The following is a 20188-nucleotide window of genomic DNA, read 5'->3' on the forward strand; positions in this document are numbered from 1 at the left end:
CCTCTCTTTCGAGGGGGTCTTCTCTCTCCGTAGAGGATGCCTCAGATATCCTCATCTCCCCGAGCCGGTCTTTCGCATGCGGCTTCTATAACGTCGGCACTAATGCCTATACGTTCTCGATCTGGTTCTCCAATTCAGCCAACAAGACCGTCGCATGGACTGCAAAGCGGGATTATCCGGTAAACGGTCATGGATCAAAAATTAGCTTCCGCAAGGATGGAGGCATGATAAATCTAGAAGACGCCAATGGCACGGTTGTGTGGAGCACCAACACAGGCTCGGCGCAAGCGGATCGAGTGCGGCTATGGACACCGGTAATCTTGTCGTGCAGGACCCCAGCGGTAAAATTCTATGGCAAAGCTTCGATTCTCCTACGGACACTCTTCTTCCCAAGCAACCGATTACCAAAACCATTCGAGTAGTATCTGCGGCCGCTCCAGGATCACTCTCTTCAGGCTACTATGTCTTGTATTTCGACAACGACAACGTCCTCAGGCTCATATACGATGGGCCTGAGATTTCTAGCATCTACTGGCCCAACCTGATAACGATGTGTTTGGAAACGGCAGGACGAAATACAACAGCAGCAGATATGCAGTGTTGGATGAGAAGGGAAAGTTCGTTTCGAGCGACCAGTTGGCATTCAATGCTTCGGACATGGGTTCTGGAATGTTAAGAAGGCTGACTCTGGACTACGATGGCAATCTCAGGCTTTACAGCCTAGATGAATCGATAGGAACGTGGTCGGTTACCTGGGAAGCTCTTCCGCAGCTCTGCCGGATACACGGGCTGTGCGGCAGGAACGGAATCTGCACATATACGCCATCCAAAGAGGTTTGTTCTTGCCCTCCTCATTACGAGATGAGCGATCCAAGCGACTGGCGCAAAGGTTGCAAGCCAAAGTTCGACAGGAGCTGCAACACCACTCAGCTATTTACATATCTAGAGCTACCCCAAACGGATTTCTGGGGTTACGATCGCAATTACTCCGAGTCCACTTCCTTGGAGGCTTGCAAGAAGACATGTGAGGAGGAGGATTGTTCTTGTGAAGGAATACATTATGTGTCTGGTAAGTGCTATTCTAAAAGCATTCTCTTTAACGGGAGAGCTTCTCCGGACACCGCAGGCAACACGTACTTGAGGATGCCTGCAAGTATGTCAGCATCGGGGTCCTCTGCTCCTCAAATGCACGAGCCCATTTGCAACGCTACGGACTCTGAAGCGACAGCAAGTTCTTCAAGTATGTACGGGAGCGGGAGAGGGAAGACGAGATGGGTGTATTTCTATGGGTTCATATCAGCGTTCGGTGCCATCGAAATCCTGTTTGTTGTATCAGGATGGTGGTTTATTTTCAGAAGGGAACGGAAGCCAACATCCCTGGAAAAAGGGTACAGGTTGATATCCAGTCAATTCAGGCAGTTCGCATATAAAGAGCTCAAAAAGGCAACTGGGAAATTCATGGATGAGATTGGAAGGGGAGGCTCCGGTGTTGTGTACAAGGGAGTATTGGATGATAAGAGGGTGGTGGCCGTGAAGAAGTTGGTAGATGCGATCCAAGGAGAGCTCGGCGCTGAAATGAGTCTGATCGGGAGAATTTATCACAAGAACCTTGTGAGAATATGGGGGTTCTGCTCAGAAGGTGCGCACAATCTACTAGTTACCGAGTATGTGGCGAACGGTTCTTTGGACAAGCACATCTTCGGCGAACATGGCACGGCAAGTGTTTTGGGATGGAGCGAGAGGTTCAAGATTGCACTGGGGGTGGCGCAAGGATTAGCATACCTTCATCATGAATGCCTTGAGTGGGTCATCCACTGTGACGTGAAGCCTGAAAACATACTCCTGGATGATGAATTTGAGCCTAAGATTGCAGACTTTGGATTGGCAAAACTGTCAAAAAGAGGTGGAGTTGGTTCGGACACTTCACGGATTCGAGGAACCAGGGGATACATGGCTCCCGAATGGACTACAAATCTTCCAATCACCGCAAAGGTTGATGTCTATAGCTATGGAGTCGTACTCCTGGAGATGGTGAAGGGAAGCAGGGTTTCAAACTTGATGGTTGATGAGGAAGAGGAGGTTGAAGGAATGCTGAAAAGTTTCGTTTGGATGTTGAAGGGCAAACTGGAGAGTGGAGAGGAATCATGGGTCGAAGAGATTGTGGATTCTAGGTTAGATGGGCAGTTCAATTGCAAGCAAGCAGAGAAGCTGGTGGAGATAGTAGTCTCTTGCTTGGAAGAAGACAGAAACAAAAGACCGACGATGGATTCTGTAGTCCATACGCTCCTGTCATACCATGATGAGCCCAGCTCCCACGAGGAACTAGCAGTAAATCAGTAGTAGCACCTCCTATCGTCGATCATGTGTGCAACCATAGGTCTCCTGGTTGGGTCTTTTGTGTTCCTCCGCATGTCTTTTCGATGGAAGTGTTTTTCTGCATGTCATATGAAAATAAAATATAAAGGTCATGCTGGACCTTTTTTTCTTTTTGTTGGACTTGTCTATGTATTTGTAGGAAGAATATGAAGGTACTGCACAATAAAAATTCTCCATTTCAAGCGTCAATGTCATGTTTACACTGCACTCTTTGGCATAAATAGTAACAACTGGATATGTTGATAAAGCGAAAAGTTAAGATTGCGAATCTTCTCTACACAGATCTTGATATATAATTGACTTAATGCAATTTGTTGATTGGGCTAGATGCATCGGTGTTCAGTGGCAGTATTCTTATGCAATAAACTTTGGGTTACACACTTACATTACATTTCATCCGAATAAATTTCAATATAATTGACTTAATGCTCAAGTCCAAATTTCTTTACTTCCAAGAACAAGCTCTTGCACGATAGACATGTACACAGAAGAAGCTGCTTCTCCAATTCCTTATTGTTCTCCAATTGCTTCTCCAATTTCCACTGTTTGTCTAATGTTTGGGGTGAGATGCTTCCTCTGGACAGGCCCACAAGCTGACACCATTTTGGCTCTGTTCAACTTAAAATAAGGTAGATCTAATGGATCCCTCGTTTGATTATACCATGATTTATTTGTTTGATGCCATTCATAAACCCCATCAGAAACTTCTCTGACATGCATTTTATGTGTTCTTTTGGTTCATGAAGACTAATCAGTTGTAATGCTTCTGTTGATGAAACATAGTTAAAGGGGTGAAAGTTCAGGATGCAAAATTCTGTAGCATTAAGATTCCTAAAATACTAAAGAATAATGGATTAAGAAAAGAGAAGCGAAAAATAAGGCCGGGTTAGCATGGCATTTCTTTTGGTGATGTTAACAGTTTTAACAAACAAATACCACAACAGATGACTTCACTACTGGTAATGTTTCCCTATTGAAAAATTGGTGAGACAATTTTCAAATTGAGAAAATCATGTGCATCTATTGCTTGCACCACGAGAGGACTTGAAATGGAGTAACTCCAATTTGCAATGAACATGGGTGCATGGATGACTGCAGCGTTAAGATACCAGAAGTAGACTTAAAAGAACTTTTATTCCCCTTTCCGGTCTGATGCAACTACTGACGGTGTACTAATTACGTCCATCTCTCATATGGAAAAACTTAAATCTGCTGATGCGTGGTTGAAGTCTCGTAGCATTGATCAAATACCCATTTCTCTATGCAACAGAAACCCATTTAGCTGGCAATTTATAGAGGTGGTAATCAGATTGGATCGGATCATAAATGAGTCGAACCATAAATGAGTCGGATCACAAAACCATCAATCTAAATCCGACCTATTTATTAAACGAATCAAAAATTCAAATCTGAATCCGACCTGTTCATTAAACAGATAACTCGATCCGACTCATTTAACTCATTTATTAAATAAATCAAATTAAGTTAAACGGATTAAACAAGTTAAACAGATCAGGTTAAATATATCAAAATAGATTAAAAAATTTTTAAATAGATTAAATAGATCTTAAATGGATTAAACAAGTTAAACAAGTTGGATTAAATGAGTCAGAAATAAGTTAAACAGGTTAAATAGATTATCTAATTCAATCCGATCTGAATATTAAACGGGTCAAACGGATCAGATATCTAAAATTCAAATCCAACTCATTTATTAAATGGATTAAACGGGTTGATCCGTTTATGGCCCAAATCTATTTAGTCTAAATTCAAATCTATTTATGACGGATCAGATCATATTTTGCCAGATCTAGTGATTCTTCCTCTCCCGTTGTTACCCTGACGCTTGCATGGATTATCCTCAACCTGAGTGGTAACTCGTTGAGCCTTTGAGGCGTTGCCCGTGGCCAAACAAGTTGATGTTGCATCAGTTCCTGGTGGCTCATTGTTACCTTTTGGTTTGATTATTTCTGATTCTTTCAGGAAAGTGAGCTCATGTTCTGATGCAAGTTTAATCAGATGCTTGCTTTTATGTAAATACTCTTCTATATGTGTAAGGATGCGGTCCCTTTTTTCTCTCACATGAATTTAAAATTAAAAAAAAAAAATATTTCGACCCTCATATGCTAAGTATATGGGGCAGAAGAGGAGGATTTCTAATGGAGTCTATCTCCACTTTCGAATTGGATAAAAAAAAGAATCTTAGGATAAATCAAACTCTAGCGAGGATCTCAAAACTCCCGTCTATAAATTCTCCCTCCCATCTTCTTCTATACATCATCTAATCTACAGTCAATCATCAATGAAATTGTAGGTTTAGTAGGTTCCTTCTGTTGAGCATTTTAGGTGAGTTTCTGCTGATCCATCATGGGAATTGAGATATTGACATCTTATTCTTACTCACTTTTTCTTTTCGAATTATAAGAAGTCTTTGATAGTCGGATTAAGCCGGCCACTGGATTTCATAGAAAACTGAGCCTCTTCTATTTTTTTTTCTTTTTCTTTGCTTCCATCAGACCAATTGCGATCGCCGACCATGCTCTGATTATTAAGAGCCAAAGCCATCAGGGTTCGTAACCATCATAAATTATCGCCAGAGGAGCCGCCATGGATGGTGGGCTGGCTTAAATCCATTCCTCTATTTTCCCACAAAGAAGAAAGAAGAAAATGAGGAAAAAAAAATAGAGAGATAGAGAGAGAAAGGAAAAAGAAAAGAAAAAGAAAGAAAAGGAAGAAAAAATAAAGAAAAGGGGACAAAGGTTTTCTCTCTTCCCTCTATCTTCTCTCCCTTCATTTGCTTTTCTCAGATTCTCTCTCTATTTTCTCTCTCTATTAATTTCTCTCTCTAATTTTTTTCTCTAGAAATTTTATAGATTAACTGAGAGTTCAGATTTACAGATAATTCTAGATCAATTGGTTGACCCTAACAGGGATCTTGAACCTATAACGTTCATGTATTTTTCATAACTTTTACCATCTATGACCATATAAGATTTTTATGTTTAACTCTGATTATATAGAGGTGCAACTATTTACACAAGAATATGTCAAGTAGAATATCTTGACCTTGAATTTATAGATCAAGAAGTTGATTGATAAATGTATGTGAGTGTCAGATCGGTAGAGATAAAGTCCCTTTACATAATCATTTATATATATGATTTTTTTTATTATGCATGATGATTTCTGGTTTCATGTCCAATATATATGATTCATTATTATATTTATATCATATGTTGAACATTTTAGTTGCTAAGAATAAACAATAGAATATCTAGAGTTGAGCAAACATAATACAAAATTATTGAATGGTATATTGATTGTATAAGAGGATTTCGACTAGCCATGATATGGATTGCCGATTATAGCCAACTCGTGACACCTTGTATTATTAGTCATGGGCATAACACCCTCATTTGCCACTACGAACTGAAGTGTGAATATTCTAATTTATCACTGTGGACTAAAGCACAGATAACTTGATTTGCCACAATGGACCAAAGCATGAAAATTTCTGGTTTGTCACCATAGGTCAAAGCGTAGATATTCTAATTTGCCACCACAAGAGTATGAACATTAAGGATTGCCACCATGGGTTGAAGCGTAATTTATAGTTTGCCAGTCATGCACCGAGTCGTGATCATGATTAGTCGAAATTGAAAAACAACTATTGATTTAGATCATATTAATAAAATATGAAATGTAAGTCATATGAACCCACTGATAATAATTATGAATTTACAATTGATTTATAATAACACATGATTTGTGATATATATTTATATAACTATTGAGTTATATTGTACGTCGGATATGAGATTTTGTGGCTTATAATTTTTCTTTGATACTGCTCATTTATTATTTTTGCATTGTATATTATATTAATATATGTGTGATAGGATTCTTACTGAGCTATAATGCTCACACCTCCAATTTTCTCTTTCCTTTCAGAGTCGCAAGATGTATAACATTGGATGGATTTGAGCATAGAGTTTGAATGACAGAGTTATGTTGTAGGCTTGCATGATTTCTATGACTTATCCTAAGATTTATACAGTCGTATCATATGATCGACCCAAATGATGGGTTTGAGACATGCAATATGGTAGTTTCTTTCTAAAAATGAATGATGAGTATTTTTTTCTTAATCCAAATAATATTATAATCAGGTAGAATTAATTCCTAGTCATGCTCAAGGTTAAGCATACGCGTTATTGTTGTAATCAATTTGCGACAAGGGTTTTTTAAAAAAAATCTGATGAAAGACATGATATCAAATATATTTCAAATAATTTTGTTTATCTATTTTATAGGCTTTTTATCATAATATGTATTGATAATATTATTGAAATTATTGAAAAAATCTTGAAATTATTCACCCTATTATGGAGACAACCACTATTTCGACCTTAGATGTCAATCGAGATGCCATCTCAATCATCTACTAATGACTTACATATGAGGAGCTATCTGACTCCGATAGAATCTCTTGGACTATTTCCTTCACTTGCATGAATATGCATACACGGCAAGAAAAAGGACCTTTATCGATGTTGATTAGCGATGTTAATTTTATCGTCGCTAATAATGCCTTTTATCAACGGCAAATGGCAACCAATAATTATGCCATCGTAAAAAGAAATATTAATGATGGTATTTTTGGCTTTAAGCGACGGATAGTTTTATCGCTAAGAAAAAATATTTTTTTAAAATTTGATTGTAGGATTATTAGCGACAGATGATCTTATTAGCGATGTATTTTTTTATCGCTAATAATCCTAAATTTCTCCCTTTTTGGTTCCCCATGCGCCCTTATTTTCCTGACCCCCTCTTGTTTCCCGGGTTCGCCCCCCCACCAGCGATTGATCCCCTCCCTCCGATTTCCCCCTCCTCGAGCCTCTGACTGCTCCCAAAGTAGAAGGCCCACCTCCCCGACCCTCCGACTGCCTCCTCGAGCCCCAGCCACTCCTCGAGCCCCAGCTTGCCTCCCCCCGACCGTCTCTCCAAGCCCCCATCCGTCAGATCTCGAGCCCCTGACGCCTCCTTGAGCCCCGACCGCCTCCCCCTGGCTGCCTCCCTGAGCCCTGTCCGTCGGATCCGAGCCCCTCGGCCACCTTCCACCTCCCCGAGCCTCGACCACTTCCTCGAGCTGTAGGCCCATCTCCCCCCGACTGCCTCTTGCCCCCCTCTTTCCCCCACCTTCAGATCTGGCTTCCCCTAGCCATCGTCTGTCTCCTTGAGCCCTGAGCACTCGGCCCGCCTCCCTCTGACTATCTCCTGAGCCTCGAGCCTGCCTCCCTCGGGCTGCCTCCCCGAGCCCCTATCCATTAGATCCTGAGCCCTCAGCCGTCTCCCTAAGCCCCCAGCCCGCCTCCCCTCGATCACCTCCCTGAGCCCTTATCCGTTGGATCTCGAGCCCCTCAAATGCCTCCCCAAGCTCCCGACCTGCCTCCCCTGGCTGCCTCCAGTCCCTCTCTTTTCCCCACGTCGGATCCGACTTCTTCGAGCTGCCAGCTGCCTCCCTAATAGTATATCTCACTACTAGACGGAATAGAACATATAAGGTCACACACAAAAGAGATCGTTGTCCGATCAATAGTTGATTAGCGATTATGAATTGCTATTGGGACTAATCATCAATATGATTGATGATTAATCCAATGCAAGAGTTACAATAAAATAATTCGCTAAGAGTTATTGAATTGTAGAAAGATCAATTAGCAATTGGATTGCTAATTGGCTCAATTTGATTGAGCAATGGAGCTGAAATCAAATCTAATTGAATTAGATTGATTTAGATTTGATTAGATCAAGTCTGATTGAGTTATGAGATAACTCAATCACAAGAGAGATCAATTTCTGATTTGATTAAGATTTGGATTCAATTAATTCATAATTGGATTAGAATCTTATAGAGAAGATTGAGTTTCTAATTAAATTAGGTTCTCTTCTCTATTTGGGTCTAACTAAATTAAATTTGGATAAAAACCAAATTGGATCAATCAAGAGTCCAAACTGGGTGGGTCTCTTTTTCCCTTAGATATTGTTTGGATTGGGGGTACACAAGAGTTCATAAGGGAGAGAAGGGGAGGGTAAAGAATGAACCCCTATTTGGTAAATTTTTTTGAGAGGTAAATGAGGGTAGAGAATGGTTCTCTCAATCCCTCCATACCCCTCACTTACTCAATTTTCTATACCCTCGATTTAGGGTGCAATAGAGGGAAAGGTTCAAGTTTAATTTTTACTTTTCTAACTTATTTTTAATAAAATTTTAAAATTATAAATAAATCATTATATACTCTATCTTTCCAACCATCTCTTTGCTCTTTGCACAACTCAAAAATCCTATAGGCGTCCCTTCGCCCGCAGGCTGCTCCTTCTCATGCAAATCTGGATATCATGATCTTTGAAAGTTAGATTCGATAATAGAGATTCAAAATCTATCAGTGTCTGAGCTGACGGTAATCTCTCAATAGATCTAGATTTTTTTTTATGCAGAGATCTAAAATATTTTTTTTAAGAGCTAATATTTTATTTTATCCAAAATATTTTTAATCTTCTATTTCTTTTTTACCCCAAGTTGATTTTTTTTTCTATAATCACTTGGTAACATTTCGATGCCGTTGATATGATGGCAACATTTGATGAAAAAAAGTGTTGATTAAGAAAAAATCAGACTACAATTATCTGATCAATGGTAATAATTTCTTCCAATTTATTTGTTAATTAGCCATCTTGTTTCTCTTTTTTATGAACCTTTATAGAATGTCCTTTAAGTAAAATAGTTTTAATCCATTCTCTAAATTTTTCAATCCTTTTTGTCTAAAAAAATGTGTATTTTGGAACCTATGTACAATAAGCCAATGCTCTGGACCAAGGGGGAAAAAGGAAGCATGGTAAGGTGCACAGAGATGAAAGATGAGTCTACATGTCTGCTCGCTTTGATGTTCTCAGGCGTTGATCTAGCTGGCCTGGATTCGACTCATATTCACCATATCAAAATCTTATTGTTTCTTTGTACATAACATTAATCTTATGGTTTCTCTCAAAAAAAAAAAACATTAATCTTATGGTTTCTTTGTAACATAATATCAAAATCAAGAATTTTTTCCTTGGTAAACATAATAACATTAATGTAATATTAATTTGAAAATGATTTAATGTGATAACTCATCTATCTATTGAAATTATTACATTATAAAAGTGGTGTTGTATTTTTTTTGTACCATATCTTGACTTTATATTGACATCCCATTGAAAGGTCATGTATTTTGCTACTTATTGAAGCTTCATGCATACTTGTTTTGTCACAAGTCTAGCTCGCAAAGTGCTTTATCTCTTATGTTCAAGTTAGTGCCTAACTTTTAGTCAACTGCTTACACATCACAGACTGCTGAAGAGGCACTTAGGACTCTGAAAGCAACACATGGTTCACAAAGGCAAAGTTCAAATTTATCAAGGTAATAGTCTCATCATTGTTCATCAGTCTTGTACAGATTTGGACATTTTAGCTCTCCTTGATAGATTGTAAGAACAAATAGTATCAATTGATGGCAAGCAAGCTATGCATTTTGAAATTTAATTACTAACATCAAGCAATAGTTCTATACCTTTTGTAAGTGTACAGACTTTCTTTTAACACCTTAATTGAGTGAAAACAAGTGAAGATACAAGAGTTGTCATCATGCTTTGATGTTTAAAGGTATAATTAATCTTCTGATTAAGCTTAGTTGGGGGAGTGCTATTATTCATATGACATGGATATAAGAACATAGGCTTGACAAATTGGCCTTCTCTACATTGTTACGTTGATGATAATTACGATTGTCCTTTACTTGCTATAGGTTTGTTTCATGATGGATTCTTTATAACATGGCTTATATCAATGATGATGAGCTTTTTAATTTATAATAATTACATCGTATGGCCATGACACAAGTTATTTGTGCTGTTATTTATTGGTGGTTCTTATGCCGAAGGCTTAAAAAAAAGTGACTTGAAATTCTTAGAGAATTTATGGAGAAGAGAGATATAGATCGACAATTATTGCTTGCTAATCTTGCTAATGATATTAAATATCGTAATACTTATCGAATGAGAACAATGGTCTTTCATCAATTATGTTATATTTTAAGATCGAAGGGTGGTCTTCGACCTACACGATGAGTGACCGTAGAAAAATAAGTTGCTATATTTCTTATGCTAATGGCGCACAAACTCAAGAATCATCTAATACAATTCATGTTTAACCAATCTGGGGAGATAGTTAGCCACAATTTCTATACTGTTTTAAAGGCTATTATAGAACTAGAAGGAAAATTCCTACAATAACCCAATGGATCTCAAGTCTCTGCAGAAATACTTAATAGCTCTCGATTCCTTTTTTTTTTAAGATAAAAGATATACTCTGAACTATAAGTTATTTTATAATATGTATATTATATCTCATCAAGTAACAAAGTTCTAATGTTAGGATTGTGTTGGTTCAATTGATAGAACATATGTTCATGCAAAAGTTTCCTCTACAGTTGCTCCTAGGTATTGGGGTAGGAAGGATTATTCTACCTAAAATATTTTGGCTGCCTGTACTTTTGATCTCAAATTTACCTATGTTTTGTTTGGATGGAAAGGGACTGCATTTAACTTTAGGATTCTAAAGAATGCATTAATACGAAGATTTCACTAAAAATTTACAAGATAAAAGTTTAAATCAACAGAATAATTTAAATACATATATATTTCTTACAGTGTATATATGATGAGTCTACTTTTCTAGAAAAATTCTATCTTGCTGATGTTCGATTCATGATGAAGGGTAAATAATTTTGCCTTATAGAGGAGTACGTTATCATGTAAAAGAGTATTCAAGAAATCCACCAAGAAATCCACCAAGAAACATATAGGAGTTATTTAACTTTCGACATGCATCACTATGCAATGCAATTGAAAGAGGATTTAGTGTACTTAAGAACGATTTCCAATCATAGCAAGTGCCGATGAACCTTGTTTTTGTGTTGAAACACATAAGCAAATCTTTGTTGCATGTTCTATTTTACATAACTATTTGATGAGTAAGATTCAGATGAGACTTATTTCTAAAGTAGATGAAGAACTTAATAATCAATATCTTGAGCCAAAACTTGTTTCTGAGCCTTCTAATGATGTAGAGAATGAACATAAAGGAGAAGAGATTAAGAACTCAATAGCAGCTGCCATATGGATGGATTACATGACATAATATTTTTTTATCTCTGTGTTTCTTATAATATCAAAAATTTATCATGTATTGTACTTTGGTTTCATTTACTAGAACCTATGTACGGTTAAGAAATTTTTAATATTTGAATATATTTTATTTTTATTATGGTGATGATAAAGTTAACCACTTCGTTGTATTACTACTTTTTACATTGTGCATGTAAATGCTAATTTTGTGTAGGTATCCATATGGCACCTAAAAGAAAATCTTTAGAATTAAACAGTAAGGAAGATTGTATTATTTGGACAAATACCATGAATAATGTTCTTTTAGATGCCTTGTTGCAACAAAATTATTCTGAAAATCAAGTGAGTGGTACATTCACTATGTTAGCATATGACAACATTCTTCAAGAGATGCGAAAAAAGTTTTCGAACAAAAAATTTGATAAGAAAAAATTTAAAAAATCATATCAAATATGTCAAAAAAAAGTTTGCTCAAGTGTGGAACTTCTTTAAGGATGGTTTGAGTGGTTTTACTTAAAATTCATAGACTGAAATATTTGATGCTGAAAAAAAAGTTTGGGATGCACAGATTCAGGTATATCTATTAACTTCAAGGATTAAACTTTTTTTGAAACCTTTTTCTCACATTTAAGTTATCTTACTAAAGTTATTTGTTGTTTTGTAGAATAATCCTGAGGTTAAGAATGGAGGAACAAGCCATTTTCCAACTACAATAAGCTATGAGTGCTTTATGGAGCTGATAGAGCGACTGGTGAGCAAGCTGAGACAGCTTCTGAGATGAGGAAGAGGTTAAGAAGGAAAGGTAAGATGAATACTATTGATGATATAAATTATATGGTATCAATAAATCAAGTATCGATTCATGAGGATAATGAAAATGTAACGATGGAAATTATGATGATAGAACTGGTGATGATATACATAATGTGAATAGTTCTCCCTTTGACTCTTCTCCTTTTTCGCCTGATACATGCTCCCAATGATCTGATGTATCCTCTAAGAAAGCTAAGAAAGCTAAGATAAATGAAGTTGAATTTTGAGGGATGGACTCAAGAGTGTAAATGCTATTGAAGTATCAACAAGAAAATACCGGCTTCCTATTAAAGAGGATGAGATTGTTGATCTAGTTCTTGAGCTAGGCATTGAGGATAGTCTTTTTGACAAATACTATCTCTTTTTTGTAGATAATCTAGATAAGTTGAGAGCGTTGCTTGGATTATCAATGGTAAGGAGCAAAAGTTTTTTGATCCGGATGATTTTCGGTGTCAATCCCCTTATCCACCTTCTTTTCCTCTCCACTGGCTTTTAGTTTATGTACTTGTGTTGGTGTATGATAATATTTTGTTGGATTGTAGAATGTATAGTGATGATATTTCTATATTATGATATTATGGTTTGTAGTGATGATATTTCACTTTTATTTTGTTGGATTGCTGTAGTGATGACATTTCTATGATAATATGGTGATATTATGGTTTGTGGTGATGAATGATTTTTCTATATTGACATATGGTATTGTGATCCTTTTACTATGAGATTATACTTTTTTGCTATGAACGCCAATTTATTCAGGGTATGTAGCTGTATGGTATGTTGTGGTTAATGTATGCAGCTATCAGTGTTATGTATTTGCTTCCTTTTTTATATATATATTGTAACACATGAGTATTGCTTATATATTTTATAAATTAATATAACTGCTTTATAAGTTAAAATATCATGTTTGAGAGTATTAGGCCAAATTGTTGTTCAAGTTACTAGTCAATTCGAGGCCATCGGTCAGCTAACCTATAATGAGTTTGCTGATGAAAAATTCACATTCCTTTGGATCTGTTCATAGCCCACCTGCAATATAGAAGGTGTCTAAAGGCTGGGTTATGTTGGCTAAAATATTTGGGTACAGAAAAAAATGCTATGAAAAAATTCTGAAATTCTTGTGTACATGCTTAAGATAGAATGTAAGAGTAACAGCTGTCTTCATACAAAGTGATAGAATACATTGAACATGTGATGCAATTATTAGAAATCTGAAGTAAGTTATGCTTCCGCTGTGATATAAAAAGGCCATGAGTTCAAATGCACCACCAACTTCGGGTTTATCGGGTGGGTTAGTCAATCTACTTAGAAATTTATTTTCTTTTAGTTAAACTATTTAGAAATTCACATATTAATTTTTTTATTTGACCTAGATATAGGAACAAATATCTCAAAGAACTAATATTTTAGGATATACATAAATATTATTATGAAAGCCACTATGAGCAAATTTCCTCCTTTAGTATAATAGCAAAATTAAAGAAATGGCACTGATATACAAATTTGGATGATGATGATCCAAAACGGTCATCAAACTTGATATAGATTATTTTAGCTATTATAGATGAAGTTGGATATGATTCAGGAGTGAAATTTATCATATCAAAAGTTGAGTCATGAACCAAAAAAAAAAAGAACGGCATTTGTCAAAAGGAACGGACATTTTAAAAAGCTAAAATTATTCTCGAATAATTCATGTGAATGCCAAAAAAGAAATCAAAGAGAGCAGATTGAGAAGCATATTTGTCAAAAAAATAGGTATTCATCAAAATATCACAAATATTAAATAGTATATCTATTAATGAGAAAAGACATATTTGTCAAATATATATAAAAATTCTTCTACCCTCCTTTAACCCCTCTATCCAAACAAGGATAAGTATGCATCCTTCTTTACCCTTCCCCTCCCTTTTCAAATAAGGGTTCATTAATTTCTTACCCTCCCTCCTTTCCCTCCATTACTCTCTCCTTCCTCCCTTCATGAACTCTCATGTACCCCAATCCAAACAAAGCATTAGTGCCAACCCCATGTGCACACCAAAAGGATGCCCACCTCATTTTTGCATGAAGAATTTGTGTGCTAAACCCCTCCCGCCCCAGCCTTCTGCACCCTCTCTTTCTTCTGGATAAAGATAAGGAAGGTTTTAAATTTGATTTAAACTAGTTTCCTATCAAGATGAGATTTGATCTAATCCCAACTTCTTAGCGCCACCTACCATAAATCCTTTGATTTTGTGCGACAAAAGGAGGGATTTCACCATGTGAAACCTATTTATCATGGAAAATAAGAAGGGGGTGTGAGAAAAATAAGAGGGGCGATAGTCACCTTTTTGGGTGTGAGTTTGGTGAGGGGAGTTTCATATTAGGCGCGGAGATCCTAGGGTTTTGGGAAGAGAGAAAAATAAGAGGAAAAAATTTTTCTCAAAGATTTTTTCTTCCTCCTCCACATCTTCTTCCTCCCCTATTCTCCTCCTATTCCTCTTCAAGATTTGAGAGAGTCTAAGTGATCTGAAGAAGAAACCAAATCAACCATCAGGAGTCATGTTCTGTAAGGGAGCTAACACCCTAGTGAAGAAGCAGGCCTTTGATCGATCAAGGATTTTGTATGGATATCCGTAGAGATCGGATGCATATGCGGCTCGATGAGGATCTCATTAGATTACTATGATCATCAGCAATAGAGATTATTGATCCATGCAAAGGTATGGAGATCGGATCTCCAAAGTTTTGATTTTAATTTCAGCATCATCAAATTACATGTGATCGATCCTGTTAGCTGCAGATTAGATCTACTTCATGTATTTTAGATAGATTAAAGCATTTAATCTATATTAGAATTTTATTCCATCATGTTGATAATTTTTAAATATTAAAAATCACACATTCTGATTTCTACATGTATGTTTCCAAATGTGCGATATCCTTCAAGTGGTATTAGAGTCAGGTTATCATTCACATGTATTTTTTAAGATCTAAAAATTAGATCTTTAGATCTGAAAATCAATTTAATGATTAGATTAGATTTAATTTAAATACATGTGATGTGTTAGATTTAGTTTATACATGAGATGTGTAATTATTAGTAGTCTAGTATTCTTCAAAATTTATAGTAAAAGCCATTCTGTCATAGAAGACTATGGTGGAAGGGATGCCTGTATGAATCAGAAGAAGAACTGCAAAAATAATTTATTTATTTTGTATGAGATGCATGTTTATTAGATCTAAAATTACATGTAATGTAGATTTGAACATATATGATATGTATGCAATTAGACCTAATCTTTGATGAATATATTGATATATTCGATCATATTTAGATCAGATTTTATGCTTATGTATGAGATACATAGGTTATTAGTTTAGATCTGAAAATAATTTCGACATCTAAACTACCTCATGTTCAAACATACTTAATTAAAGATTGAAATTATGAATTAAAGATCTGAAACTAAGTATTAATGATCTGAAAATTAAGATTAAAATCTAAAATTAAGAATTTAAGATCTTAATCTTAAGCGTAAATATGAGGGTTTGGGTTGGATAGTTTAATAGGTCTAGTAATTGGATTACTTTTGGATAATCGATTAGTATATAATCGGCTCAATGAAATGAGTGGTTGATCCAACCCAATCAAGAGTTAATTAGATTAGGTAAGATGCTCAAGATCAATCTAATAATTATAAATTGATCATATTGATTAACAGCCACATATTGAATGATTAACTCAAAGACCTAATTTAGTCCAGTGGCTGAGTTGAGTTACACAAGCTAACCTATTCAAATTGATTACCTATTGGTGTCTCAAAAAGTGGTTAATTTAGTCGACCTAAAGAGAGGTGGTTATTTAATTAGTTTCGTTTACTGACCTAATCAATTTATTGATGTCTAAGAAAACAACAGGGGACCCCACCAATCTTATACTTTCTGGCCAATTTGGTTGATTAGTCTTGATTGATTGCTTGGTGATTTGAGCTAGCCCATGCCCTTAGGTTAGTTATAATAGTTATGACTAATTAGGATTAGATCCATTGTAATTATGGATTTACATGAGATGTAAATTAGCAATTAAAAGATTAAAGAGATCTCAATAGAAATCTTCTCATTAAATTAAGTCAAGGGATCTTCTATCGTTATAGAGTGCCATGCCCTCTCCGATGTTGATTGTTCTTGACTGGATATAGTGGTTCAATTGTATTGGAGAGAACAATTGCTTTCTATGTGGGGTAGAGATGGGTTGGCCAAGATCTATCAGATGAGGGTCCAATGAAGGCTTCACTCATGCTCAATGATGAGTCTGATTAACTAAAGAATGAGGTCAAGATCTATCAGGTGAGGTCTCAGGACTTAGAGACCAAGTCCGCTGCAATTTGTTGAGAAGTATTGGGCAAGATTATCCACTTATTGGTTGACACATTCACCAAGATCTGTCAGATGAGATGGTGTGGCAATCATGGACCCAGTACTTACTAAAATCCTAACTCACGAAGGGGTCTTGGCTTTCCAACCCAAGGAGTGTTGGAATCCAAAAAATAGTGAGAGAAGTTTATTTTTAAAATAAAATTTCTAAAACAAACTAAATAAATAATTACAAAATCTAACTAGAATCTTCTTCTTCTATTAGAATTTTTCTACCTCAATCCTAATTTTGTTTTTAGAAAATAATCGACTAACCAGACCCAATTATAAGGACTGGCTCAGAAACTTAAAATTATTTTTGAGTTTCAAGAAGCTTAGCTATGTCAAGGATCGAGAAACCTTAGTTTACTAAACCATCCAACCGCTGACCAATGGGAAGCATTGAAAAATTGGATGATGATCGTAACAAGGTCAGGTGTAACATAGTGGCATCTAAGTCAAATGAGTTACATGATGGTCACAATGTTGACTATTGATATACAAGAGTTGTATGGTGAGATGAGCCGATCTGTGCATTATGAAATATTGAGAGACACTTCAACTTTAAGATGAATTGAAGGCAGTAGGTTTATCATCATCATTTGACAATGATGAAAGATCTGAAAGCTTGAGAAGCTGATATGACTATTCATTAGAATTGCAGTGCATTTGATCGACAATCCCTTATGGTTCGTATGGATAGTTTATAACTACCATACGAATAAGATTGATTACATCTTGACCAAGTTATTAGACATGTTGGTGATCACTTAGGGACTTGAAGAGTTCAAGGGCACAGTTCTCATTATAGAATGAAGAAACTATTTAGAATACTTGAAACCCTAAAAGAATGAAAGTGACACACCTTTAGAAGGTATGTCAAATCTGCTCTTGAAAGAAACTAATTTATGGTTTCATCTACTCCTAGTTGAGTCATAGACTCTGATTCTAGTGCATTTTTGTGTGCTTTTATACAGAGTTTTGAGGGAAGTAGAAAGCTAGGAAAGGTGATATGACCCTTTAGAAGACAATGGAGCAACAGTTGTGTTGTGATCGTGATCACCTATCCTCTATGATTACCATATGGGTTTAGTTCTTAAGGACTTTACTGTGTACTTGATGTTAATGAAAATTAATTTCTATTTAATGTACAGGTTAATTTTCATAAAGACTACTTAACCATTTATTTTAAAATTAAAATGGTTGGACGTGGCTTTATGATTAACAGTCTCCATCACTTATATATTGATGTAAATGTATCTGAGCAGATAGTGAGTGCCATAGGATCTGAGAGATCCAGAGAAAAGGTTAACTTAAAGTACATGGGCTACCTTAGGCTCGATCATATTGGAAAAGAAATTATTAACAGACTGATGAAAGATGGTCTTTTAGACTCATTCTCAGATGAGTCATTTTCGGTTTGTGAGTCTACCTTCAAGAAAAAAATGATCAAACTACCTTTATAAGACACAGAAAAAGGACTACTGAGGTACTGGCTTTGGTACATACTGATGTACATGGTCCATTTGATGTGCGATCAGAAAAGGTTATCTCTACTAAATTATTTTTATTATTGATTGTCCACGGTATAGGTATATGTATGAGATACATATATCTGAAGCCTTTGAAGTGTTCAAAAAACCTAGATATGAAGTAGAGAAACAACCGAAAAAACTTTAAAGGTACTTCGATCAAATCGAAAAGAATAATACCTAAGAAATTTCTCAGTTATCTCAAAGAAAAACAGCATAGTCTCATAGTGGATTCCATCTAAAATGTCTCAACTCAAAGAGATTTTTAGATTGAAAAATCAGATCCTATTGGATATGGTTCGATCCATAATGAGCTTTATTGATCTTTTTTTTATTCATTTAGAGGACATGCTTAGCTTGCAACTAATTACTTAGTTAATTGGATTTTCTCTAAATCCGTTCTTATCATACTATATGAGATATGATATAGTAAGAAACTAAGTCTTAATGATCACAAGATTCAGAGATGTCCGGCCTATGTCAAGTGACAATAGACGGATGAAAAGAAGTTAGGTCTATGAAAGCTCATAGGATATCTAAAAGAGTTTTAGGATACTAATTTACCTTTCAGAGGATCACACACTGTCTTCTTAGAAAATAATTTATCCTTGGGGAAATAGTGGGAGGTAATTATAGTTCAAAGAGAAAGTCTTTTAAGAGCAATAACAAGTCATAGAGCCTATATAACCCATTAAGCTAATAGATGGTGTATCTCACCCGTCTCGTAGATCTACTTGTATCTTCTATTCTTTTGAAAGGTATGCGGATATGCTTACAAAGATATAGAGAAAATATTCTTCATGGGAGATTAGAAATATAGAGATGATGCCTAAAACTATTACGAGGAGGTGTCATTATGATGTGATCAAAATATTTGATTTTATCAAGAATGAAGAGGAACCATAAGTCTTTAAAAGGGTCAGTGGGAGTGCTTGATATTTCTCATATTGTACATAAATGTCATCCTCTTAATTGAGAATGTTGTTCCCATGATGATCTCAATTTAAGATCTGATTGTCAAAAGAATTCTCTATGAAAGATCTAGAAGAAGCATTCTATATTTTGAATAATAAAGATCTATAGAGATAGATCTAAAAAGGTGCTTCATCTCTTATAGAAAATATACATAAAGAAAGTACTGAAGGAGTTCAGCATAAAGAACTCCAAAAGTGAAATTATTCTCTTTAGGCATGGAGTTCATTTCTTCAAGATGATGTGCCCTAGTACACCTGAGGAGATTGAGTGCATGAGCTAGATCTCTTATGCTTCTATCATAGGGAGCTTCATGTATGCTGTACTATGTACTCGACTTGATATAACTCTTACTATGAGTGTCACGAGCATATATCAGTTGAATCTAAGCTGGGAGCACTAGATATCTGTGAAGAATGCACTTATGAAGCACTAAGAATACGTTATTTATCTTTGGAGGATAAGAATTTAGAGTTCTGGGATATACAAAGATTGATAATTGAAAGTCTACATCAGCATGTATATTCTTATGTTATGGTTGTACGATATATTGAAAGAGTTCTAAACAATCGATTATTAGAAATTCCATCATGGAGGTAGAGTTCATCATCATTTCTAAGGATGCTAAGATAGCTTTTTGGTTTAGTTTGTTATGCAGTTCGAAGTAATGATATGAGATGTCATATAATCCTACTGCAATAATATCGGTGCCATAGCTCCGGCTAAGGAATCAAGATCTCACCATAAGTCTAAGCATATAGAGCGACGATTCCATCAGATTCACGAATATCTCGAACATCGAGGTGTAGAGAATTAAACTCTAGGGAGAATGTGGTGGACCCACTGACTAAGCTGTTGTGCCAGCAGAAGAC

At 35.9% G+C, this 20188-nt stretch overlaps 2 non-coding genes and 1 pseudogene across 2 annotated transcripts; all 3 read left to right on the forward strand.

Annotated features, from left to right (window-relative positions):
* Positions 1-2558, forward strand: part of LOC105045189 (putative receptor protein kinase ZmPK1) — a 2765-nt pseudogene extending 207 nt beyond the window's left edge.
* A 6439-nt stretch (positions 2559-8997) lies between these two features.
* LOC140858319 (small nucleolar RNA Z155) lies at positions 8998-9073 on the forward strand. The gene has a single exon (XR_012141884.1). It is a non-coding gene; the product is annotated as a small nucleolar RNA Z155 (small nucleolar RNA).
* Positions 9074-9256: 183 nt separating this feature from the next.
* On the forward strand, positions 9257-9366 carry LOC140858323 (small nucleolar RNA snoR100). Its single transcript, XR_012141887.1, has one exon. It is a non-coding gene; the product is annotated as a small nucleolar RNA snoR100 (small nucleolar RNA).
* The last annotated feature ends 10822 nt before the right edge of the window (positions 9367-20188 follow it).

Source organism: Elaeis guineensis, chromosome 5, assembly GCF_000442705.2.
Source record: "Elaeis guineensis isolate ETL-2024a chromosome 5, EG11, whole genome shotgun sequence".
In the NCBI taxonomy this organism is placed as follows: domain Eukaryota; kingdom Viridiplantae; phylum Streptophyta; class Magnoliopsida; order Arecales; family Arecaceae; genus Elaeis; species Elaeis guineensis.